Genomic DNA, 27,226 nt, shown 5'->3' with positions numbered 1-27,226 from the left:
ATAGTCTTGTTCTTTGAAACAAAATCGTGGTGGAAAATACAAAAAACATTAATGCAAGCGGCCTGTATAGCGTTTTTATTTATTATTTCCATGATATTATATTTAAGAACGTTTTTTATTAATACTGCAGAGCCACCATGAGCTCTATTATCTGGATGATTTGCAACAATTGGATATTATCCATGAATTTTAAAGTGTGACCTATTTGTAAAATGAGTTTCTGATATCAAAAATAGATCAATGTAATTAGATTTGAGGAAAAGTTTTACTTCTTCTGTGTGGTTGGAAAGCCCATTCGCATTCCATATAGCAATTCGAATATCTACTTGCATATTTTTGATATTAACAGAGATATCATGTTGAGGAGATTGTTTGTTAATTCAAACTGTTTTGCTAATAAAGCTTCGATTCTTTCGAGGGGATCCTTGTCATTTAAATTTCTATTTTCGCGTAGTATCTGTGCATAAGTTGGGCGGATTCTCCTATCGTTAAAATCATTTGTCCTGTAAGAAGTTGAAACTTTACTTGATTGCTGACTAAAGAAATGACTATTAGGCTTCTGCTTTGCAACTAATTCTTGATACATTTTGCAGCCCTTAAGCTAGCAGCATGATCTTGTAAGCAATTAACACATTTGGCAGGTAAATCCTTGTCTTTCTGACACTCTGTGGTTGGATGGCACCTAGAACATTTAACGCATCTAAATGTCTTTGTACAATAGTCTTGCTATGTCCATATTCTTGAAATCGAAATCATTGTACTATATCAGTTGCTTTTCTGGGAGGCTCTACTTTAATAACTGCATTGCTTAAGTATTTCAGATTAAATATTTCCGCATTGTTGTTGTTCGGTTCAAGATCAATAAAAAATATATTTAATGGATTCTTAGTAATGCTACTCCTAATATTGCTAATATTCCTTACGCTATGTCCTAACTCTTCAATTTCACTTTTAATTGAGTCAATTGGTGTAGAGAAATGTAGATTTTTAACTACAACTCTAAAAGAGCGCTCTTGTTTTAACTGATATGTGTGAAATAAAACCTTGCCTTCTTAAGTGTTGTTATAAATTTTCTATAAAAATCCACAGATTTAATCATAACGCGTATTTGACCATATCGTTGTAACTTATATGTAAAATCTTCTTTGGAAACAGTGATGCAAATTTAGCAATATTAGCGGAGGCTTGGGAGTAGTATTTCGCTCAGTTGATTCATCTTTGTCTTTTTGTGTTTTCTTTTCAGCATTTCCAGTTTCCTCTTTATCCTTCTCTGTCTCCACTCTGCTATCAAGAATCCCAAGTTAAGCAAATCGATTTGAATTGTTGGACGTTCCAGGTGTTGGATCTAACAATAGCTTTTTCTTTGAAACGTTTGGTGAGCTGTAAATAGGCCGTTTTTTTGTCTTTTTTGTCTCAATTCTTTGCCAATCCATAACAGCTTGAATACCGCCGTCACTACTCATGATGCAAATTTTAGCACATATGCACCAGGTAGGCAGATGTACTGATAACGGAGGATTCTTTGTTCACTTATGTTATTGGTGCTTTTTATTGCGAAAGAATAAAAGAATAAAAAGCAAAAAAAAAAAAAAAAAAAAATAGAATAGCATTGATCACAATAAACACGTCTTTGCACTCCGTCCGATGACGACCGTGAAACTTTAACCCTCATCGAGACCCTCGGGTCTGGCCAGGCATATTTTGTTTTTAAATGTTATTTAAATACATATGTATGTATATTTAGAGTGTAGCAAACGACTTGCGCTTCCAGGTAACTTCCTAGAATTTTATTGTCTATAGAATTCAGAAAAAATATTCAAGGATTTCGTATCGAAAAGGACGAAAAAAGGATATTATAAAATTACACCTTAGTGCACCAATGGTGCTTGGCTAGACCCCATATATTTTGTATGAAAATATATGAACTTTGGCATGTTTCTATCACTTCGCACGGTTGATTTATCTGTTTTCATGTTCGTTACATGTCCAAATTGGTTTGTATGTTTATCTAGGTCAAATACTTTAGCCGCTAGAGCGTTTTAAAAGGTTAAGAAAAAATGTAATTTTTCTGAAAATGTTACATTTTTTGTGAACGCTATTGCCACGCCAAGCATGAACAAGGCAGCCAATTTGATTTCAACCAAATTGAGAAGTAAGAAATTTCAAAAATGTATCTATATTGTACATATATGAGCGTAAATACAACACGTATTTCCAAACAAATGTATGTAAACACCACTTGGCCTAGCCAAGCACCATTGGTTTCGACTAAGTGTATCAGACCGTTGGTCTCGACCAGGGTTAAACGCGTTTTTCTCAAAACTTTGTTTTTTGAACTGGTGACAACTGTTAATTTAATTAAATTTATACAGCTTTTAGAATACATAATAAACTCGGGCCTGATCGAAGAATTTTTTTTCTCAAAAATTTCGATTTTTTAAGACTAATTAACTGTTCATTTTTTCCCAAAAATTTAGACAAAAATTTCCTGAGGCCGCCATTCTTTAATTTTTGAAAAAAAAAAAAAACAAAATTCTTCGATCAGGCCCAGGATTATCTATTTATAAAACTAATTTTTTTTGTCCGATTGATTTTAGATAATTCTCCAAGGACTTATGATTGTCACCGTAAGTACCTGTTTTTGGAACTGGGTCAACACAAACAAATATCGGGTGATTTTTTAAGAGCTTGATAACTTTTTTTAAAAAAAAACGCATAAAATTTGCAAAATCTCATTGGTTCTTTATTTGAAACGTTAGATTGGTTCATGACATTTACTTTTTGAAGATAATTTCATTTAAATGTTGACCGCGGCTGCGTCTTAGGTGGTCCATTCGGAAAGTCCAATTTTGGGCAACTTTTTCGAGCATTTCGGCCGGAATAGCCCGAATTTCTTCGGAAATGTTGTCTTCCAAAGCTGGAATAGTTGCTGGCTTATTTCTGTAGACTTTAGACTTGACGTAGCCCCACAAAAAATAGTCTAAAGGCGTTAAATCGCATGATCTTGGTGGCCAACTGCCCATGCATCCCGAAAAATGCACTGTTTGGTGTGGTTTGTACGCTGGTGGAATCATTGGACCGTATTTTTTCAAAGATGCTGTTGGACGCAACGTTACGGTGAATGGCGATCGCTATCGTTCGATGCTAACAAACTTTTTGTTGCCAAAAATGGAAGAACTGAACTTGGTTGACATGTGGTTTCAACAAGATGGCGCTACATGCCACACAGCTCGCGATTCTATGGCCATTTTGAGGGAAAACTTCGGAGAACAATTCATCTCAAGAAATGGACCCGTAAGTTGGCCACCAAGATTTTTGCAGCTAAGTATGTCCTGTGATCTCGGGTGCTTATTTCTTAATTTATTGCGCTTTTTGTAGACAAATCTAAGGGTTGTTTGTATCACCTAAAACAAGTCGAGTTAAATATAGGGTTATACATATAAATAAATATATAAATGATCAAGACGAATCGAAATTGAGATATCTTAATGAAACTTAGTGCACATGTTTCTGGGCATTATAATTTAATCGAACCACTGCCACGCTCAATAATCATCATTAAGCAAAAACATATACAGTGCCATAACTAAGCACTAATATAGATAACTTTAATTTTTCATAGTAGATAGCAGAGATAAGGCACCTGTGGGCTAAAAAAAATGGATGAATTGGATGATAACTCCACCACCTCCCCACCGTTAATGTTAAAAACCATTTAGAGCGCGATAAATCAATAACTAAATACGCCGGAAACATTAAATTTTACACCCGAGATGGTATGACTGGGCTTTAAAGGAACCGGAATAAAAAGTGGACAATGGCCATAGCACCGCCCACCTTTAAAATCACATATCACAGGGTCTGCTAGACCGATTTCAACCAAATTCGGAACGTGATATTCACGCCACATTAAAAAAATGTTAAAATCCAACAAAATCTATTCAAGCCCCTAAGTTCCAAATAATTGGACCCCAATACCGACAGCTGACTTTTTACCTCAAATATTGGTCAATGTGTCAAATATATAATCGAAATTCAGGTAAAATCCTTTCCTGACAATGGTATGGCTGTGTGTGGGTTGAATCGGGTCTATACTCCTCTTAGTTCTCATATACCTAAAACAAAGATTTTCGAGTTTCCGAGTGACTTTATACCGCATTTATCGACCAACATGAATTATCTCAATGAATATGAGAGAGCGTGTTTGACTGATAACAGTATATCTGACCCAATATAACAAACATATAACATCCGGGTGATTTTACTCCATATGATTAGTGATGGTATGTAAGGTACCTTAATGAATCTGAGAGAACATTTTATTAATAATGTGGAGTATAGATAAACTCGGGTTTGGTACCACCTCAACCTTCTACTAATTACATATACAAAGTGATTTTCGGTTTTCCAACAAATCTTATGTCGCAGATGTCGGTCCGTATATGAGTGATTTTGCTGGGATTCCGATCCTTTGACCGTTTGTACCTTAAGGTATTTCTCTGGCTTTGATTTTTGCAAGTTGCAAGAGTTTCAAATGTTCGGTTGCACCCGAATATAGGTTTTCCTTACCTGTTGAAACTATTAACAAGAATGTCGTGTATTGAGTTTCATTACGATATCTCAGCCTTTTCTCCAGATATAGCTTTCACAGACGAACAGACTGATGGACAGAAGGACAGGCATACAGTCACTCGGAATTCAACTCGTCTCGTCATCATCATCATTTATACATACATATATGCAAATCCACATCAACCTCGATTAGTTTTAAGTGATACACACATTCGTTGGGAAAACAAAACTATTATATGTAGTCGATAGTATTTCACAGTCGGATAGCAACTTTTGAAGCAATACAAACAAATATGTATTTAGGTGTGCAGTCCGTAGTGCTACATAAAGACTGAGCATCTTCGATGAAGATGTTGAAGCAACTTAGCAAGAGTAAGCCTTTCCCACCCAAAAGCCCAAGGAAACTCACCCGCGAGAGTTTATCATCCAAATTTTTATTGAAATTGAATTCGTGGTTGATTAATTAATATTCCACTTAACACTTTACCTGCGTTTTATCGACCTGTGATATAGAAATAATATATGTATATATTTTTATAATTGGTAAAACCATTCTCTATGATCATCTTCAGCTCACCGTTAATATAAGTTATTTTTTTTAGATTTTTTGAATGCGATGCGGTTCCAGGGAGGAGAACAAGTTAAAGTATGGCTATTATCAATTTTGATGGTTCACAGCGCAGTTGCCGGGAACCCAGATGCAAAAAGACTGTATGACGATTTACTCAGTAACTACAATAAACTTGTTCGACCTGTGGTAAATACGACAGATGTTCTTAAAGTATGCATAAAGTTAAAGTTGTCACAACTCATAGACGTGGTAAGTATTAAGAAAAGCAAGAGTTTTTGATATATTTATTGTGTTAAGTATATAATTTATATTTGTATAATAGAAAACCCGACTACTTAGTTGGGGCTTAGGGATAATACATTAAATTATATAATAGAAGTAAGGAAGGGCTAAATTCGGGTGCAACCGGACATTTTATACTCTGGCAACTCAGAAGAATAAAATCCAGGAAAATACCTTAAGGAGTCAGCCGTCGCAGAATGGAGTAATGTGTAGAAGTTCTCGCATTCACTTGGGAATGGCCAGAAACGATTATTTTAGATATGGCTCAAGCACCTCACGACCTACGGTCCTTGATCAAGTAACCTCTGGGTAGCCTAAGAACATCCGTTTGAAGGCGAGCTAAAGTTAGAAGGCGAAACATCCCCTACATAGGGTTGTGCGCTGGGCTTGGCAACAGCCACGTAAAAAACGCCTTCAATGAACAGTAAAAAACAGCATCGGATAAGAGACCCCCTTTTGATGACGACCATAGCAAACGAATTAAGGATTACGATTTAAGGGCATGCACCTGGAATGTCCGGCCCATTAATTGGAAAGGTGCCGCTGCTAAGCTGGTTGATGGCCTCGTTAGACTGAAGGCTGACATCACACCCGTCCAAGAAATACGATGAACGGGACAAGGACTGAAGCGAGTAGGTCCTTGTGGTATTTACTATAGTTCCGTCAACGGAATTTTAGTTCTGATAGAATTTCGTCGAGAAAAGTTTAGCTCGGTCGCCAATTCGTTTTTAAAGTGTTTTAAATAATTTTCTATTAAAAGTGGCGAGTGTGAGACAGAATCTTCCGGGAGATTCTTCTCATTCCCAAAAAAAGAGAAGGAGTTCCTGAAGTGGGTGGAAAATTTATGGATCCCACTAACGCAGGATTTACCCACCCACAATGCATTTATGCTGTGGGTGTGAAAAAGTCGAAGGCACATGCTGTGCCCACCCCAAACCTTGGTAAGTGATGTTTTTTAAAATCTAAAATGTGCATGAGTTTTGTTGAAATGCAGTCCTGTATATAACAACGTACATATACATGCAACCCTGATGTATTTGAAATGAAATCGTATTGTAACTGAACTTTTTTGTACATACACATTTTTCTCACTCTTGTTTCAACCATCAAAGAATAAACACATAAATTTAATATAACAAAATTTAACAGGTTATGGGCCCAGGTCCAAATTCCTGCGGTTCAAGTGATTAAGTGAATATAAAATATGAGTTCGTCTCTATTTAATATCGAAAAATTAGATGAGTCTAATTATGACTCATGGAGCATACAAGTGAAAAGTGTACTTGTGCACCAAGAGTTGTGGGTAGTAACGTCAGGAGAAGCAACGTGTCCAGAAGGAGCTGTAGATGACAAAGCGGTTGTTATCTGGAAGGCCAAGGATGAGAAGGCGATTGCAACTTTGATGTTGAGCATTGCGTCGACGCAGATAGCTCATGTAAAGAATTGCAAGACGTCAAGTGAGGCATGGAATACTCTACGTGAGATTCATAGGCCAAAGGGACCGGTGCGTAAGGTGACATTGTTTAAGCGTCTTCTTGGTATGCGTATGAGCGACGGCGAATGTGTACAGAAATATGTTTGCGATTTCACGTCAGTTGCTGAAAAGCTTGAAGAGATTGGAGTAAGTTTACAAGATGAGTTCTGTGTAATAATGTTACTCGCCAGCCTGCCAAAATCATTCGAGAATTTGGTTGTGGCATTAGAATCTCGAGATGAGCTACCAAAGCTTAGTGCTGTAAAGATAAAGTTGATCGAAGAGGGTGAACGTCGAAAGTGTACCAGTTCGGAACAGACCGAAGGTAATGTGCAAGCGTTTATGGTGCGCGAAAGTACATGCGTTAAAAAGAATGGCAAAACTGTACACACAAACATGCAAAATACAGCTGGCAGCGGTCAGAAGAGCAAGCGGAAAAATTTCAATTGCTACAGTTGCGGCAAAAAGGGGCATTTCGCTGCTCAGTGCAGAGAAAAACAACAACAAGGCAACAATCAGAAGAGTGACAACGGCAACAATAACGGATTGTTTGCGGCAGTCGGGTTGAAACAGTTACATGCCGGCGTTTGGTGCGTCGACAGCGGCGCCTCATCACATTTATGCTGCGATCGAAATATGTTTGTCGAGTTCGAAGAATATGAAGAAGCGATCATACTAGCAGGTGACAACAAAATTTCAGCTACTGGCAGAGGAGTTGTGCGTTTGAAGTCAAACATGTGTGACGTGACACTTGTTGATGTGTTGTATGTATCAGGGTTGCAGTGCAACTTCGTTTCGGTTGCAAAGGCAGTCAACAGTGGATACATTGTAGAATTCAACAAGCAAACGGCAACAATCAAGAATCAGCACGGAGGAATAGTTTTACGTGCAAATAAGGTCAGTGATTTGTTTATTTTAGAGCCAAATAAAAACACATTGTTTTTTGCAAGGAAATCAATTGATGATGCTGTGAAGTGGCATTCGCGCTATGGGCATATTAATTTTGCCAGCCTACGATTGTTGAATGAGAAGCAAATGGTTCGCGGAATGAAGGTTAGAGTACCACAAGACATTTGTTGTGCTGTGTGCATGACCAGCAAATGTACGCAGAAACCGTATAGCAGTACAGAAAGGCGGTCAGCGGAAATATTGGGGGTAGTTCACAGTGATGTCTGTGGCCCAATGAGAATTCCATCACTTGGTGGCGCAAGATACTTTCTAACGTTTATTGATGACAAAACGAGACACGTTTTTGTTTATTTTTTGAAGAGTAAAGATGAAGTCTTCAATAAATTTAAAGAATTTAAAAAGATGGCAGAGTGCCAAAGTGGCAAAAAACTCAAAGTACTACGTAGCGATAATGGTACAGAGTTCGTGAATAATGCGTTTGATAATTTTTTAAAAGAAAATGGTATAGTACGACAACTTACTGTACCATACACACCTCAGCAGAACGGCGTTGCGGAAAGGTTCAATCGAACGCTTGTTGAAATGGCGAGGAGTATGTTAGTCAGTTCGGGTGTAAACGAAACCCTTTGGGCAGAGGCTGTTTACACAGCAGCATATCTACGAAACCGTGCGCCAACAAGAGCATTAGACTCGATGACGCCATATGAAGCATGGCATGGTTATAAACCAATGGTAGGACATTTGCGTGTGTTTGGTTGTGTGGCAATTGCTTTAGATAAGAGACAAAGCAATAAGTTCAAACCAAAAGGCAAAGAGTACATATTGGTAGGATACTCGGATGTATCGAAAGCGTACAGGTTATACGATCGTGAGACGAGACGATTGATAGTTAGCAGAGATGTATATTTCGTTGAGTCAATTTGGTGCAACCAACAAACGAATATACAAACGGCGGTAGGTGTACATGAATACACACATATACAGGAAAGCGGCAATAGTGATGTTGCAAATTTAAATAGTAATTCAGGCGAAAGCGAAGTACTACAATCAGCACTAGTTAACAGCGATGATGAGTTCCAATCCGCTGAAGAGGAAGAAGTTCCAGTACTACAAAAGCAGAGAGGACCTGGTAGACCGAAAATTGTTCGAAGTGGAGGGCCAGGCAGACCAACGAAGCAATACAACTATTTAAATATGATGCAATATGACGAAATAGAAGTACCAGAAACGGTAGAACAAGCGTTGACAAGCCAATACGCTAATGAGTGGCATGCAGCTATGGAAGATGAATACCAGTCGTTATTAGACAACGATACATGGCAACTTTCGGAATTGCCAAAAGGGCAGAAAGCCGTGCGCAGTAAGTGGGTTTTTGCTGTAAAGAAAGACAAAAACGGTAAAGTTGAACGTTTTAAAGCAAGATTAGTTGCTAAGGGCTGTTCGCAAACTTACGGTGTAAATTATAAAGATACATTTTCACCGGTGGTGCGGTATAGCACAATAAGAATGATTTTTGCAATTGCAGCGGAGTATGGTTTATATCTCCACCAAATAGACGTTTCAACAGCATATTTGAACAGCGAGTTGTGTGATGAAATTTATATCAGCCAACCAGCTAGGTTTGTAGATAAACGTTATCCAAATCATTGTCTGAAGTTGAAAAAGGCTTTGTATGGACTTAAGCAGTCTGGGCGGCAATGGAACATCAAGTTGGACGGCATATTAAAGGGTATTGGATTCCAACCATGTAAAAGCGAGCCGTGTGTATATGTAAAGCACTATAATGGTCACATCAATATTATAGCAGTATATGTCGATGATCTGCTTATAGCGTGTTCCGATCACAAACAAATGCAACAAATAAAGAATGACATTTCAAAAGAAGTTAAGATAGTTGACAAAGGACCAGTACAATATTTTTTGAGCATGGAAATCGATCGCGATGGTGAAACTGGGTCCATATGCGTTGGGCAAAAATCGTATATACAAAAGATGTTAAGCGAATATAATATGGAAAACTGTCGACCAATCGCTACTCCACTAGATACGGGACATCAAGTAAATTGTAATAATAGTAAATGTAAGAAGGCCAATCAGATGCAGTACCAATCATTAATAGGTTCATTGATGTACCTAGCAGTATGTACGCGGCCAGATATTTTGCACTCAGTGTGTAAACTTGCACAACGAAACAACGATACACATTCAGAGCATATGGCTGCAGCTATGAGGATATTGCGTTACCTATGTAATACTCAAGACATGCGATTACGGTATTATAGCACTGGCAAAGAAATCGAATGCTTTGTCGATGCAGATTGGGGCGGCGATAGCAGCGAGCGAAAGTCATATACGGGGTATGCATTCACACTTGCTGGAGGTGTTTTTTCGTATGAATCAAAGAAACAATCAACAGTGGCTCTCAGCAGCACCGAGGCCGAATATATGGCACTTACGTCAGCCGTGAAAGAAGCAGTATTTTTACGAACACTTTTGGAAGAAATGAGAATCGAATGTCCTAAGACGATCATGGTAAATGGAGATAACCTCAGTGCCATGAATCTTGTGAAGAATCCGGTGTATCACGCAAGAACCAAACTCATCGACATAAAATATCATTACATAAGGGATATTTATCGAGGAGGCGGCATCGATCTCAAATATTGTTGTAGCAGTAACATGATAGCTGATATTTTGACGAAAAACTTAGCAAAGCCTAGTCACGAGAAGTTAACAAAGATGCTAGGTTTAAATTAATTAAATGTATTGTATTATTTTTGTAATATGCATGCATATGAACGTTGAGGAGGCGTGTTGAAATGCAGTCCTGTATATAACAACGTACATATACATGCAACCCTGATGTATTTGAAATGAAATCGTATTGTAACTGAACTTTTTTGTACATACACATTTTTCTCACTCTTGTTTCAACCATCAAAGAATAAACACATAAATTTAATATAACAAAATTTAACAAGTTTTATTACATATAAGTACATATCGCTCATTTACATGAAAAGTGTCATAAGTTGTTTTTAAGAATATGGAAAACAGCATAAGTTTATTGAATAAACTAGTGAAGTATAGTAATATGTATATTTCTTTGGCATAAACGTTGTTTGTGAAAAAAATAATATAAAGTAATTTTTATTATAAAATATCTCGTGTTAGATATAAAAATTTTTTGTTCATGTAAATGAGCGACGTATGTGTATGTATATACATACATACTATAAGTGTACATATGATTCAACTACAATTTCTAAATAAGAATAAATATTTTTCCAGACATATAAAGAATATGCGAATGTTTTCAAAATTCAAAAAAAGGAAAAAATTAAGAAAAAAAATTCATAAAAAAAATTCATAAAATGTCAAATGGAAAAAATTCTGTTTGAATTGTAATATTAAACTGTTTGATTTGTATGATCAAACATTAAACTTATATCAGATTCTTTAGATTCTTACCACTTGCTTGTTTCTAAGCTGAGAAATATTTCATTCTAATTTTATTTTCAAATTTCAAAGCTTTATACAAGTAAACTATTTTTCAAAATATCCTAAATAACTAAATTTATGTGCATGTGTGCAGTGGCGAATCCAGAGTAGAATTTTGGGGAGGGAACAATATAATTTTGTACTTGCAACTAAAGTCTTTCTTCGCGGAGTGTCACTTATGATGGAAATAATGTATTACTTTTAACTTTACCCCGTTGATCCGCGCCTGCATGTGTGTATGTTTATGTTTCCTATTGTTTTAACATACATATGTATGTTGTGTTCATGTGCGTACATTTACAAACATTGTTTTGTATGACAATGCATTTCATGTTCAATATATGTGACCTGGTCTACGGAAAGGGGGCTTAGGTGTCAAAAATTTCAAACAATTAATGAGATAACGAGAAACTGACGAAACGAGTTTTAACAGCTGTTTCCCAGAAAACTAGTTTTCGCACGTTAGCTCTCTTTTCGTAGACCAGGTCACATATGCAATGTATGTTCAATTGTATTTGAACATACACCCAACTCTTTTTTTACACAGTAGATACGTTCCTCAGAAAACCGTGTAAAAAAAGAGGGTTTTCCTATAGTAAAATGGGGGATACGTTCCATGTTATCTGAAAACCGTGTAAGATGAAATAAAGAACTATATTTACTTCGAAAAACCGTGTAAAAAATGTTGAAAACTATAAAATTTCAGATATGCATACAAATTATATACTTATATGGCATTCTATTGAGCATTAAAACTTAAAATACATAATAAATGCAGATGAAAATTGATAGATTAAGCAAAAAACAAAAGAAATCTGTTAATCCAGAATTAAGAACAGAAAAATTATATTACAAATAAAGACAAAATATTTACATAGCTACATAATTATTCGTCGCTACTTGATAACAAGCGCAATTGTTTGCGACGAACTGGACTAAAGTCGGTATCATCACGGATCTCCCGTCCCGTCCATTTCAGCAATGTAAATATCATGCGAACAAAATGTGTAGGTAAGAGGTATCGAATAAGGTTACTACTACGTATGTTCATTTCAGCAATGGTGTTAAGTGTGGTAAAAACAAACATAATTACAAGACAGTGACTTTGAAACCGTACTAGATTAAAAATTTTTTAGAAAAAAAAATTCTTCAAAACCGTGTAAAAAGAAACCGCGTAAAAAAAGAGTTGGGTGTAGATATTTAATATTAGTGGAGTGTATGTTTTTATATACATATTTCTTATCTTATTATATTGCTGCACTCCGTCTTTTAGTAGCAATAAATACTCAATTTTGAACAACCAATTAACCAATTTTTCCAAATAAAAAAATTTCGACAGATATATTATAATTTTTTTTAAATGTATCAAACTAGGAACAGTGGGTTGAATTTGATTTAAAATTATATTTAAATTTTAATTAATTATATATATATGTATATACAGTTGTCCACAAAATAATAGGAGTGCCATGTGAAAAATGTGTTTGGCTGCATAACTTTTTTAAATTACATGTAAATGACTCGAAACAATAATGGTACACATAACGGGGTACTAGCATTAAAATACGAAATTTTTATTGTGATGATTGTTATTCTACTTCTGCTTTGCTAGTTCTGGAAGACACTTGTTATTGCTTTCCACAAAATAATACGAGTGTTAGATGTTTCGTTTTCCAAATAGTCCTTAACACAAAAAATATTCACAAAATTACAAAAGTAAGTATAGTTCCATAATCTAGCAGCAATTTAAACTAGTTATTATTTTATTTAATCATTGGGGTTTTCTCCAGTGGGTAGAGGAAATCATTGTACAGAGGAAAAGCGGAAAACGATAAAAAAAATGAGAAAACTAGGAAAAACTTATAAAGAGATCGTAAATATCGTAAAATGCTCTCCTCAAATGATAGCAAATGCCTTAAATTAAAGAAACAAAAATGAAACTCGTAGACAAAAGCGCAAAACATCCACTGCAGATGATCGCAATATAGTACGCTACTGCAAAATTAATCCTTTTGCTTCAGCCAGGAGCATCCATGACCAACTAAATTTGTCAGTTAATACTGAAAAAGTTCTTAGGCATTTCGGGCAGAACAAATTATTTGCCCGAAGGCCACGAAAAGGACCCCCATTAAAAAGAAGCACAAGGAAGCTCACATACAACTTTCAAAAGAGCATGGCTCCTGACCCTCGTCTAAATGGCGAAACATATTGTGGTCAGACGAATCCAAAGTTGAGTTATTTGGTAGTAGAAGCTCTGGGAACTTTGTCCGACATCCCCCTAACTCAAAATATAATGCCCGGTTTACAACAAAAACCGTTATACATAATAACGCCAAATCACGGTACGCGGTCGTTTTTCACATTGTGGTGTTCGTCCAATTAACTTAATTAATTCGTCCAATTCATTTAAGTGAAGGCATTATGGACCAAAGATGACACATCCCTCATGGAATATGCCATTGATATGGGTATATCAACAGGATAATTACCCTAAACCATAGATGGGCGCTTTGCAGTACCAGTAAAAATGCAGTCAAATTTTTTTTTTACTGATAATGAAATTAAATTTTCATTACCAGTACAGTTTTACTGATTACTGAAAAAATTAGCGGTAAAAATATTTTTTTACTGGTTACTGAAAATAATTTGCAGTAAAAATATTTTATTACTGGTTACTGGAAAAATTTGCAGTAAAAATAATTTTTTACTGGTTACTGAAAGAAATGGCAGTAAAAATACTGATAATATCATTTGAGTTGCATAACCAGCAAAATATTTACTGTTTACTGAAAATAGTTACTGGTAATGAAAATTTTGTGCACTATCATCAGGGAATTTAAATCATGTATGCACTCAATAAATATTTTTAGTTTTGCTCTGTCGTCTTTTCCTTAGAAAAAAATACACATGAAACATTAAATGCAAAAGAGTCAGAACTCAAAACCAAAAAGATTCAAACAAAAATTATATGCAATTATTTATAATATTATGAACGGATTGAGATCACCAAAAAAGAAAGTCCTCCTTGCAAAATCATCACCTCATAACTGTAACAGTCGTACAATCCAAGCAATGCAATTATATGTAGAAGCATTGAGAAAAATAGTCCAATAAATATTTATTGCACCCTACACATATTTATGCAATATAAAGGAGTGGAGGTTATATGCTAATTGATTTATATTAGCTGATAAGCTGCTTTATCAGATTCGATTTACCCACGTTCGTCCGTCTGTTGAATAAAGTTTATTCTAATTTAATAAGAATTATACTTCAAATTAAGAATGAATAATTTGCAAACCTGTTACAGGGTATCAATAAGTCGGTTCGCCTGACTAAAAACTATTTTACTATTGTCCATGTGCGCAATCAATGAACAAAACAGTTAATTCTAAAATAATTCGGTCATAGGTTTGAGTAACATACACTCTAGTGATTTTAAAAATTTAGGGTACTACATTGCAAAAAATAAAAAATTAAATATATTTAAATGAATACATTAAATTTCAATAGTGATGATTGTAGTAATGACCAAGATTTCGTTGGCGAACAAAATATTCCAAGTTATTCAAACGGTCGGAACTCACAAATAAGTCACAATATTATGAGATATGACAATTTAAGTGAAAGTTTAAGTACACCAGATTCGTTGATAAATGAAGAATTGGTTGGTGTCAATAGGATTCTCTTTAGTGAGAAATTTTTCAAAATTGTGGAGACGGTGTGTTTAAAAAGATGCAAAATAGCACTATTTTATTTGTTACTAGCTGACCCGGCGAACCTCGCACCGCCTAATTATTGGAGGCATATTTAGTAAGTCACAAACACACGACACAATACTTTTTTAATTTTATTGAAATTTGCTGCTTTTAGATTTTTACGAATATTAAAGAATTATAGTATAGGTGCATTCCTTTGATCGTGTGACGAAAATGATATGCGACATAAAAAAGCAATATAAATTACCCGTGGAAAAAATTGTTTATACGATTACTGACAAAGGATCTAACTTCGTTAAGGCATTTAAAGAATTTGGAGTTGAATTAAGTACGTGAATTATATCGCATATATGTATTTAATCCAAATCAATATATTCAATTATTGATTCTCATTGATTTAGGACCTATAAATGAATGTGACAGTGATGACGGATCTGACTCTGATTCCGATTCAAATGACTCGATAATTGCTTTAGGTCCCCAATTTCGATCTGTAACTCCACGTCTGTCAAAACACTTTCCTTGTGCGAGCCACACTCTAAATCTTTTAGCTTCAACCGATTTCAACAAAATTTTTAATTCATCAAGTCAGGATAATAAAGATATTCACAAAAGATCTTTCCAAAGGTAAAAATTATTTGATTAACTGAACACTTTTTACATTTACATATTTTCTATAACTTTGTAGATGCACACAGCTTTGGAATAAATGCAATAGACCAAAATCTGCAGAAGTAGTTAATGAAGTTATAAACGCGAATTTAATAACTCCATGCATAACAAGGTGGAACTCTCTTTATGATTCCGTTACGAAGTTGCTGCAACACAAAACCAATTTAGCAGAATTGTGTTACCGTTTAAAAATTCCTACCATTCTCAGCGAAGAAGTTGAGTACTTAGAGGAGTACGCAAAGCTTATGAGGCCTATTGCAGAAGCGATCGACTTCCTTCAGGGCGAAAAGACCATGTATTTTGGTTACTTTATCCCCACTATAGTGACTTTGAGAATAAAACGCTCGTTTGGAGCGTGCAAGCTTTAAGTATTTATCCGAAATAAGCGAAAAAATGCAAATAGCTTTGCTTAAAAGATTTGAAAAGTACTTCCTGATTCAGTCTGACGCTTGGGACGCTGTTATTGCCGCTATTTCTGTCCCTGACATTAAATTGCGATTTTTAAAAGCCCTTTTAGAAACTGCAACGACGCAAACAGAAGAAGAAGTAAAAAAAATGTTCAACACTTATGTGGTGAAGTATGGAAAGATAACAGATGACGCAACACGTGTTCCGCCTCAAACTACTCAAAAACCCTTCCTTGATTTCGGGGAAGAAAGTAATGGTAAAATTATTGCATTTGACTTTCAATTAAATATTTAATTATGCATATATTCACTTAAATAGATATAAGCATACAGAGTGGTTCCACTGACTCAGGCAATTATCTTCAGGAAACGCTTTTATACCTGGTGGAACGAGACGCCACAACAAGTTGTTTAAATAAACATCAGGCTATTAAAAACGTTTTTCTAAAATATAATACCCCATTACCGTCATCTGCACCTGTAGAACGGTTGTTTTCTTTCGCTGGTATTGTTAACTGGTCTAGAAGGCAAAAACTCAGCGATGCAAATTTCGAAATGCTTGTTTTAAGAAAAGCTAATGGCGGATAACAAGTTGAAATAAATGTTTCAATGAAAAAAAATATTCGACTTTTCTTTAATTATTCATTGGCCTAGTGGTTGGCTTTTGATTTTTAACTACCAGTAATTATTTTCAGTAAACAGTAAATATTTTGCTGGTTTTGCAAATCAAATGATATTATCAGTGTTTTTACTGCAATTTCTTTCAGTAAGCTGTAAAAAAATATTTTTACTGCAAATTTTTCCAGTAACCAGTAAAAAATTATTTTTACTGCAAATTATTTTCAGTAAGCAGTAAAAAAATATTTTTACTGCAAATTATTTTCAGTAACCAGTAAAAAAATATTTTTACTGCTAATTTTTCCAGTAATCAGTAAAACTGTACTGGTAATGCAAATTTAATTTCATTATCAGTAAAGTGTTACTGTTTACTGCTGTACGTAATGCAGTAAATATATAATGCAGTGTGCCCATCTATGCCCTAAACATACTAGCAAGTGCACAAAAAAAAATGGTTTAGGGCCAACGGAATTGAGGTTACGTGGTGACCTGCTCAGTCTCCTAACCTCAACCCCATTGAAAACCTGTGGACAGACATCAAGAAGAAAGTAGCTGAAGAGAAGCCAACCAATTCGAGGGATTTATGGCAAGTAGTGAAAGAGGCTTGGAAAGGAATACCAATAAAACGTTGCCAGGATCTCAAAGACTCCATGCCTCGGAGATGTGATGCTGTGTTAAAAAAGTCGATGTTATTCAACGAAATATTAATTATTTTAATATTCTGTGAAACTTTGGAACCATTATATATTAAAATTATAGAACGGAACCGTATTACATAAAGTACTCCTATTTTTTTGTGGAACTAGTTTTTTAGTTTACTTGATATAAACTGCGATATAAAATTTTTTTTATGTTTAACTGAAATATGTGAAATTTGGAAATATTAATAGATCTTTAGCAAATTATATTGTGCAAAAATTAAAAAAAAAAACATTTTTCTTAATGAAAATTAACAATTCGTTTTTCTCATGTGGTCACTCCTATTTTTTTGTGGACAACTGTACTTACATATTGGAATTTCTTTAAAAAATTTTTATGCACATAAATAGGATATGACGAAACCCCTAGGCATTTGTGGACGACCCAATTGCCGGTTTGAAGATGCTGCATTGCCAATTGCGTTATCAGGCAGAAAACGCTTTACAAATTTCCTAAAGAGGTAGATGTTCAAGAAAGTTGGGCAAAGGCTTGCACCTTAGTTGTGTCGCCTTCCGATACCCTATTTATTTGTCGAAACCATTTCGATTCACAGTACGTTACCAAGTTCAAACTACTGCCTGGGACTTTTCCCTGTTTCAGATTGGATTAAGCACTAAGCCGTAGCTCATCTAGTGCTGACTCTATTTGGGTGTGCCCGCCCGTAGGAAGTAAAGAAGAGAAGGATGGCATAACTTTGAGGGAATTCGAAACATATTCAATTTTTGAAGAAAAGAGATTAGAATTAGAACCCCAAAATGACAATGTAGGCTATGCATTAGATAGTCGTGAACGATTTGCTCGATCGGTACGTTACTATCAAAGTAATGCGCTTAAATTGAATAAGAAGATCAAAGAGTTAGAGGGTATTAATAAAGATTTGGAAAAAAAGTATCAAGACCTTAGTAAAAGTGCAATAGTTGCTGATGTAAATTCAAGCAAAGATGCTGTAACATTCGCTAGGATGATCGTCACGAAGCGCAATATTTTCAGTGACGATGAAAGGGCATTGGCAACAAACATTAATTACATGTCCAATAAATCCTATAATTTTATGCGTGACGATTTAGGTTTCGCTTTACCAAGCAAGAGCTCTCTTTTGCGATGGCGCCCCATAAAGTATGTTGTCCCTGGGTTCGATGCCAATGTCTTGGGAAATTTAGAAAAAATTACAAAAAAATGTCTGTTTTAGAACGAAATTGCGTTTCGAAATTTCTATCATTTGATGAAATATCAATTAAGTTCGACCTAACATACAATAGAGTTAGGGATGTTATTGATGGGTTTGTGGATTGTGGGGAAGGCCATCGTGAAATGAAATTAGGTAGTAAGTGTTGTTTTTTCATGATAAAAGGGTTGATTTCCAATTGGAAATATGGGTTTTCATATTATATTTCCAAAAATGGACTTGCTTCATTCAAATTAGCCGAAATTTTGAATAAGAACATCACAGCACTAAAGTCAATTGGTCTAAACGTAAAAGCTTTAGTGTGTGATCGAGGGCCCGCTAATACTTCAGTTATGAATACTTTAATTATTTCTGAAGAAAAGCCTTTTTATTTGCACGAAGGTTCCAAGATGTATTGTTTATATGACTACTGCCATCTTTTTAAGTCCGTCCGAAACACACTTTTGAAATATGACATTTCAACTCCAGTTGGAATAGCCAGCTTTAAAGTTATAAAAAAACTTTACTCCATAGATCAGGACAATACATGTTTCAAGATATGTCCAAACCTCACAGAGGCCTACGTATATCCTAGCGTTTTTGAAAAAATGTCCGTAAAACGTGCAACCCAAGTTCTGAGCAATTCTGTTGCGGCTGGCATAGAAATGGCCCATAGCCAGTTGAGCCAAGATTTATTTAGGGATCAAAAGGAATTAAGTTATATATTCCTTGGAAAAATGAATCAAGATGCATTGGAAATTTTTTTATAGAGTCCGGGCTAGCCAGGGTATCAATACCATCCGTCTGCCAATGAGATACAGTATATAGTAGGTCGTTTAATTTCGATGAAAATTTTCAAAATAAGGGGGCTAATTGTGAGGATGATGACGACATAAATTTAGATTGGAACTTAGGCCCCGAAGATCGTCATCTAGAAGTACAGGGAGTTGAACACGAATCTAAGCAACTCGACCTGGAATCGTTTACTATTCCAGACGAAAACTTTGTTGAAGAGGACGACACAGCTGACGTCCAGATCAAGCGGTATTACACTGGCTATGGTATTTACCAGAAAATTTTGTGTAAAATCCATTGCGAAAAATGCGCTACTGCAATGACGAAGACACAAAGTGATTTATCGCTTTATTCGGAGGTCCTAATATAAGCGAAAAATTATAAGGATGGCGCCGATTTAAGGCTGGTCAATCCAAGTGATAGGCTCTTCGAAGTGTGTCGACTACAGATGATGTGGTACGTCAACCTTTTCAACAAATATGCTCACTATTCGAATGTTCGTTGTCTGATGTTGTCCGCAATTAAAGAAAATACGGAAAATGTTTTTTCCTGAGTGGTTTGACCCAACCGATGAGTGTTTTAGTCATAAAATTAAGTTGTTAGAATACTTGGTAACAGTGCTTTTAATCAAAAACTCGAAATGTTTAGTTAAAGAAGAATTCAATAATGAACGATATCGGGACCGTTTGATTTAAGAACATCTTACTTTTGGGTGAGTAATGAATTCATTGAATATAAGTACATATTTACTTTTTTTAATATTTAGCATTTTATTCTATTTACAGGTTTTTTTTATTTTCAGCTCTTTCTATTTTCAGGTTTATCTTGTTATATTTTCAGGTACTTTTTTCTTCTTCTTATTTTCCTCTTTTATTAACTTTGCAACTGAGCTTAGCTTTTTTAAACACATGTTGTTTCCATCTTGATTAAGTGCAATATTTGCGTTTAAAAAAGCAAGTGAAATTCAATGACTTTTTTATGTATTAAGTCGTGTGAGAAATTTCCATTTTAAATGGATAATTTCGTAATTCTGCATATTTTTTTTTACATTTTGTTCAGCATTTTATAAAAACAAATTGTTAATAAATCAATAAAACTTGCTAATACATTTTATAAAAAATCTTTAAATTGCTAATTTTAAATAATAATAAATCAATAAACTTTGTATATACATGTATGTATATTCTGAAAACAATAACCTTGACTTTGATACATCGCATATGGGCAAATGCGAAATCAACCCTTATTCATACATATACAACGTGGCATGCGTAAATGGAAAAAAGCCAACAGATCATATATGTACATACTTATGAAAGTACACATGCGTGTATAAAAACATATTGGAATATGCATACATACATACTATATGTATGTATGTATTTACATACGAAAAATATACGCAAATCAGATGAATATTGGAAATTTTCTTTAAACAGTTTTTTGTTTTTATTATTATCTAAATATATTGTTAATATAAGTCGGATAAGTTATTTATCATTTAAAGTTTTTATATCATCTAAAAATACCAATCAGACGCACATATACACATTCATATGTATATAATTATGTGTGCATGTAAAAAATATGAAAGAAGGCATACTCGCAATATTTGTAAATTTGTTTACATGCAACATATTTATGTAAATATGTACATGTAACTTTTTCTTGCGCATATTTGCCGCATTTGTCTGTATGTTTACGAAAGCAAATACGAGCTATGTACATATGTACAAACATTCATAAGGGAATAACAAGTGCCGCACGCATCTTTCCGCATGTCCGTTGTTACGACAACCAATGGCCGAAGCTCACGTTTTGTCGAAGAGTCAATGTGTCGAAGGACTGACGCGACGACAAAGCGCCACAACATCGTATTGTTGTCCAAGCTGTGCCGAAAAACTCAAACGAACGAACGCCAATCGTCGGAAGCGGCGCTACAACAGCTTCGCAAACAAACTATCATAAATATATGTGTTTTTCCATGAGCTTGCATACATATCGACGCAGATTTTTGCGAGCCACGGCCAAATATTTTAAATCGACGAGAACTTTTTTGCCACTTTTGTCACTCCTTTCTGTGTTTTGCGAGTTTGCAGGGTTGTCAGTTTTCCTGCAGTACAAATATCAGAAATTGTTCAATTTACGATTTTTAGCTTTTGCCATTGTCGCGTAAGGACACTTGCTGGCAAAGGCATACTCCGGGAGATGTAATGGTGTTTGCTTTTATGAATGAAGCAAGTATGCCTGTTGAAAATACGCTTGCGTTTATGAATGAAAATGTTGTTGTTGCGTGTTTTACTATAAATTTAGGCATTGGCTATTTGGCTGCCATATTGACATGTGACGCTTCCGATGCTTTTTAAGACGATTGTTGTTTTTGTAGAACAATGTTCGAGTGACATACACTCAGTCCTTTTTTACGCGACCTCTTTTTACGCTATTTCACTTTAACGCGGTTATTTTTGCAGCGCAAATTCCTTTTTTTACGCGAATTTCTCACTTTAACGCGATTGCTTTTTTCGTTTTTTGCTTGGTCTTAAACTTGAAGCAGAATTGGAAAATTATTTTGTAGCAAATGATACTGATGCCGAACGTGCACGAATTTTTCAAAAAGAATTGAGTGTCTGCATGTTAAGATATAAAGAAATACATCGGAATTTATTGGGTCCAAAAAGAAGCATTCAAACAAAATTAACTGAATTTATGGTGCAAACTCAGTCGGAGACGCTAAGTCAATAAGAACATCATTCCATAGTTCTTACTATTGATTCTGATACAAATTCTAGTGATATCAGTGCCGGCCATCAAAATAACCGGCTAAAAATAATTTAAACTACGGATAATGACAGTGATTAAACAGCATTCAACGGTTTTTTCAATAAATCTACCTATTTTCTATTTTCTTCTCTTTTATATATGGTTTTTGTTTTGTATTTTTTATTTTGTTATGAACGAATAAATCATAAGTCTGAAATTTGAAACTTATTGTATTGTATCCGATATTTTTTATATTCGGATCCAATTCGTCAGTTAATATTGGAAAACTAACCATTTTTGCGCGATTTTTTTTACGCGATTAGTGGCAGAACCGAAAATCGCGTAAAAAAAGGACTGAGTGTATTTACACGTGTATGCCCATATATGTATGTAGGTTAATGTATACATTATTTGTTTGGCAATATGTAGATGTATGTATATGTATTTACACATGGAGCAGTGCTCGCACATTTTATAACTGGTATGTAAGTGATATCATGATTTAAATTGGAATTTTACTTACATACATACATATGTATATATATCTCCAGATACACGATTATGTAAGATAAATATGATTATAAATAAACAAACATACATATGTATATATGGTATATGTTGTAATAAATCCAATTTTTAACAGCAACAAATATAATACAACAGTATTTAGCAGAATGTGTGCTTGCATTTTTAGTGTTGAATGAGGTGGACGTGTTATTTATGTTCTTGGATTATTCGCTGAATAATCCTAGCTTTTAATAGTAAAAACACTAGATTTTTGTGTTGGGACTTACCGGAATTCCGGACGATCCAAGTGGATACTAAACCTAAAGAAATAGATAAGCACAATTTAATTTAAACAAAATTTATTTGCAAATACCTACCCCTTTTCGCGGCCAACTTCCAAATTATTTAGTAATAACTTTTTATTTCCCCTAATAACAGCGAATCAAACGTGCGCTTATTTTTAATTTCCCGTTTTGCTTTGATTAATCAGCTGTTCTCCGTTTTCGCTTTTCCGCTTTTTTCTCCTTTTCGTCTTACTTTTGGTTTAGGCATTGCCAACCATTTATAATGTAATTAGGTTTTAGCGGCAAGGACTGAACGTACTCACTAATAGGTGTACCAAAACTATTTTCTCACTGAGGTTGTGGCCTCCGAGAATAGTATGGGGCGTACACCAGACAATCCTTTTCGGAGGAATTTTAAAATTTTGAGAACGACCCAAACGGCAGAAATGAGGAATCCACCTCTGCTGGATCAACATTTAGTGAAACTGCTGACCGGGAATGCAAAAGTGAAGAGAAATCACTGAATAATGAATCCTCCAACTATTTTAACAAACTGGGCTGCAAAATAAAAGAGTTAGAAAATATGATGGCTGGTCAAAGGCAATGCGCGATTTACTTATCAGCATAATGTGCTTATATAGTAAAGCCGAGAAACCGGTGGAAAAAACTATGGTTGAGAAAGCAACACAGCTTTCTCATATTTTCAAAGGATTAATACCCCAAAGCGGCTGCGAGAAGTATCGGGAGAGCTACCCCCCACAAAAAAGCCAAAAAAGGCTATTGAAAAGGTGCAAGAAATGACCAGTGAGGCCACGAAAATAATAGATATTACGGGTCAACATAACGCATTTGAAAAATGGGTGGATGTTGTCAAAAAGAGAAAGCCGATTCAGAAAAAAATAAGAACGAAACCAGACGCCATCATTAAAACCAAACAGGAAGGGTCGTCGTATGCTGATATTTTACGAAAGATAAAAAGTGACAGCGGTCTTGAAGAGTTGGGAGCAAACGTGACCTACATAAGAAAAACGATGAAAGGAGACCTACTGATTGAGCTAAAAAATCAAGCGGACAAGAGAGCCGAATCATTCCAAAGCGTCTTAGAGGGCGCGGTGGGTGAAATGGCGCTGATACAGCCAAAAACCCATAGCGTCACAATAGTGTGTAAGGATTTAGATGAAATTACTACACCTGAGGAAATCTGTGAGGCGCTAAAAAAAAAGAGTGTGGGGTCCAAAACCTGGAGAAATCAAGCGTCAAACGTATGAGAAAAACGCGTAGTGGCACACAGATAGCTCTAGTATGCCTACGTGCTCAGGATGCCAAAGCTGCACTAAAGTCGGGCAAAGTTAAGATAGGATGGTCGATCTGTCGCCTTCGAGAATACTCGCCTATTCCTAGATGTTATAAATCTTTACACCTGGGTCACATGGCGCGTAACTGCTGCAGTCTGACAGACAGATCTTCTCAATGCACAGGTTGCGGAACTGCGGGACATTTAGCAAAGGCATGCATTAACGTTCCGAGCTGCATGCTCTGCAAAGGGGAACACTCAGTATTGAGCATGAATTGCCCCAAGTACTTGGAGATGATGAAGACTCTAAGGAAATGAGGATAATATAGCTAAACTTAAATCATTGCGCAGCAGCACAGGATTTACTAGACCAGACAATCACAGAAGAGAACAATGATGTCGCCATACTAAGTGAACAATACTACCAGCGTCCGGAAAGAACATGGATTGCTGACAAAACCGGCAAGGCAGCAAAATAGTTCTGCAAAGTACAACCTTTCAAGACCAGCTCCAGAGAAGCTCATAACTTTTTCACATGGGCGAATATACAAGATATATATGTATATTGTTAGTTGCTATGCTCGTCCCAGCGCAACAATTACAGAATTTGAAGATTTCCTCTTAAGGCTCTCTTTAGAAACCAGAGGCAAATCTCCAATTGTAATAGTGGGTGATTTTAATGCTTGGTCGACTGCATGGGGCAGCAGATATACAAACCATCGCGGTCACCTAATTCAAGAATTCCTAAGTCAAACGAACCTAACAATAATAAACAGTGGAACGCAAAACACGTACGAAAAAGGAAACAAAGGATCCTTAATTGACATTATGTTCGCAAATGATTCACTCAGTAGGCACATAAAGTGGACAGTGTCAAATATATACACATATAGTGATCATATGGCGATTATAATTACACCCCAGACCGGAACCCCTCAGCAAAAGCACTTCCTGAAAGCGAAGCTGGAAGCAACAGGAGTTCGATCCAGACCTTTTTGAGCTAGTCTGGAGTGCATCAAGAGCACCAGATGACGATGCCGCTCATCTGGTATCTACGGTGCGAAAGGAACTGGTCGCAGCATGCGATGCAACAATGCGCAGAACAACACATCATAACAAACGGAGGCCTGTATATTGGTGGAATGTGGAAATTTCCACGCTGAAAAAGCTTTGTCACTCAGTTAGACGGCGTCTATCAGGTTGAAACGAACGAAAATCGCCTAAAAGAAGAATTTAAAAGCCACTCGAAGCTCCTGAAGTCGGCAATTACCCGGAGCAAAAAGTCATGTTTTGAGAAGCTCTGCAAAGAAGCAAACATTGACCTTTGGGGAACTGCTTACAAAATCTGTAAGTCAAGATTTAAAAATAAGCAGCAGCAACCGAATAATGCATCTTTTATGGGAAAAGTCGTCGAAACATTATTCCCGAAACACGACCAGATTTCATATGCCAAGCGACAAAACAAAGCTGCAGAGTCACCCCCTTTAGTCACAGAAGAAGGGCTCCTGGCCATAGCAAAGAAAATAAAAAACAACAAAGCACCTGGATTAGATGGCATACCTAATGGAGCCTTGAAGGAAGCTGTAAGCTCAAAACCTCAACTGTTTGCTAAAATGTACAATGCTTGTATAAAGGAAGAGGTATTCCCCGACCCGTGGAAAGTACAACGTTTGGTTCTGCTCCCAAAACCAAAGAAACCACCCGAAGAACCTACATTGTACCGACCTTTGTGTATGCTCGACACAATGGGTAAGGTGTACGAAAGTATAAGACGAAACCGCTTGGAGTTAGTAATCCAGAAAGCCGGCGGATTATCAGAGAGACAATACGGCTTTATAAAAAAGAGATCCACTATTGACGCACTACGAGAAGTCGTCGATACTGCGAAATGTGCAGTAAGTGGGAAAAGATGGAAGAAAAAGTACTGCGCGCTGATCACCCTGGATGCCAAGAATGCGTTCAACACGGCAAAATGTTATGGAACCTCATGTATAACGGGGTGCTAAGAAGGCAGCAACCAAAAGATGTGAAAATAGCATATGCCGACGATCTCATGGTGGTAGCAGTGGCAAAACAATTCGTCGACCTAGGAAGCAAGTGAAATTAGTGCGCAAATGATCTACGGCACTGGTTCTCTTCTGTGAGTCTGGAACTGGCGGAGCAAAAAACTGAAGTTTTACCTATAAACACCAGAAAGGTAGAGGAACATATAGAGCTCACCATAGGGGAGTGCGAGATGGGGGTAATATTAGATTCTAAATTAAAATTCAAAGAACACCTGGAGTATTCCTCCAGTAAAGCAAACAAAATTTACAATGCACTATCGAGAATGATGACCAATACAGGCTGTGTGTGTTCCAGCCGGCGATTCTTAATTGCGAAAGCAATGAATTCCGTAATACTGTACGCAGCACCAGTATGGATACAGGCGATGAATCTAAAAGCGTATGCTAAACAAATAATTGCAGTGCACAGGCTTTCTGCAATTCGAGTAATAAGGGCTTTCCGGACTACATCAACTGACGCTGCTGAAGTATTAGCCAGCATGCTGCCCATTGACATCCATGGAGATGAACTCGAGCGTTTATATCACCTATCAGTGCATAAAACACTATCGGCAAAGACAGAGGAGAGGAACAAGAGCATTAAAATGTGGCAGGAGCGGTGGAATTCTTCATCCAAAGGGCGTTGGACCCACCGACTTATAACGGACATCCACTCGTGGATTGATAGACGACGTGGGGACCTAGACTTTTATCTGACCCAAATACTTAGTGAACATGGGTGCTTTAGAAGCTACATTTTCAGATTCCACAATCACATTAGTCCGAACTGTCCGACGTGTACAGAGCATATAGAAGACTCTGAACATGTATTATTTTATTACCCTAGATTTTCAAATACAAGGGAAAAACTACAAACCACACTCGGTGGTAGTTTTACAGTCGATAATTTAACGACACTCATGTGTCAGTCGACTGATAAATGGAAAGCTGT

General features: G+C 36.0%; 1 protein-coding gene across 2 annotated transcripts in view; it reads right to left on the bottom strand.

Moving 5' to 3' along the window:
* LOC126764042 (rabankyrin-5) overlaps positions 1 to 27,226 on the bottom strand; it is a 194,083-nt gene that overhangs the window by 36,502 nt on the left and 130,355 nt on the right. The gene's annotated exons all lie outside the window — the stretch shown is intronic.

Source organism: Bactrocera neohumeralis, unplaced genomic scaffold, assembly GCF_024586455.1.
Source record: "Bactrocera neohumeralis isolate Rockhampton unplaced genomic scaffold, APGP_CSIRO_Bneo_wtdbg2-racon-allhic-juicebox.fasta_v2 cluster09, whole genome shotgun sequence".
Classification (NCBI taxonomy): Eukaryota; Metazoa; Arthropoda; class Insecta; order Diptera; family Tephritidae; genus Bactrocera; species Bactrocera neohumeralis.
The sequence above is the reverse complement of the archived record's forward strand: the minus strand, read 5'-3'. Positions and strand labels throughout refer to the sequence as shown.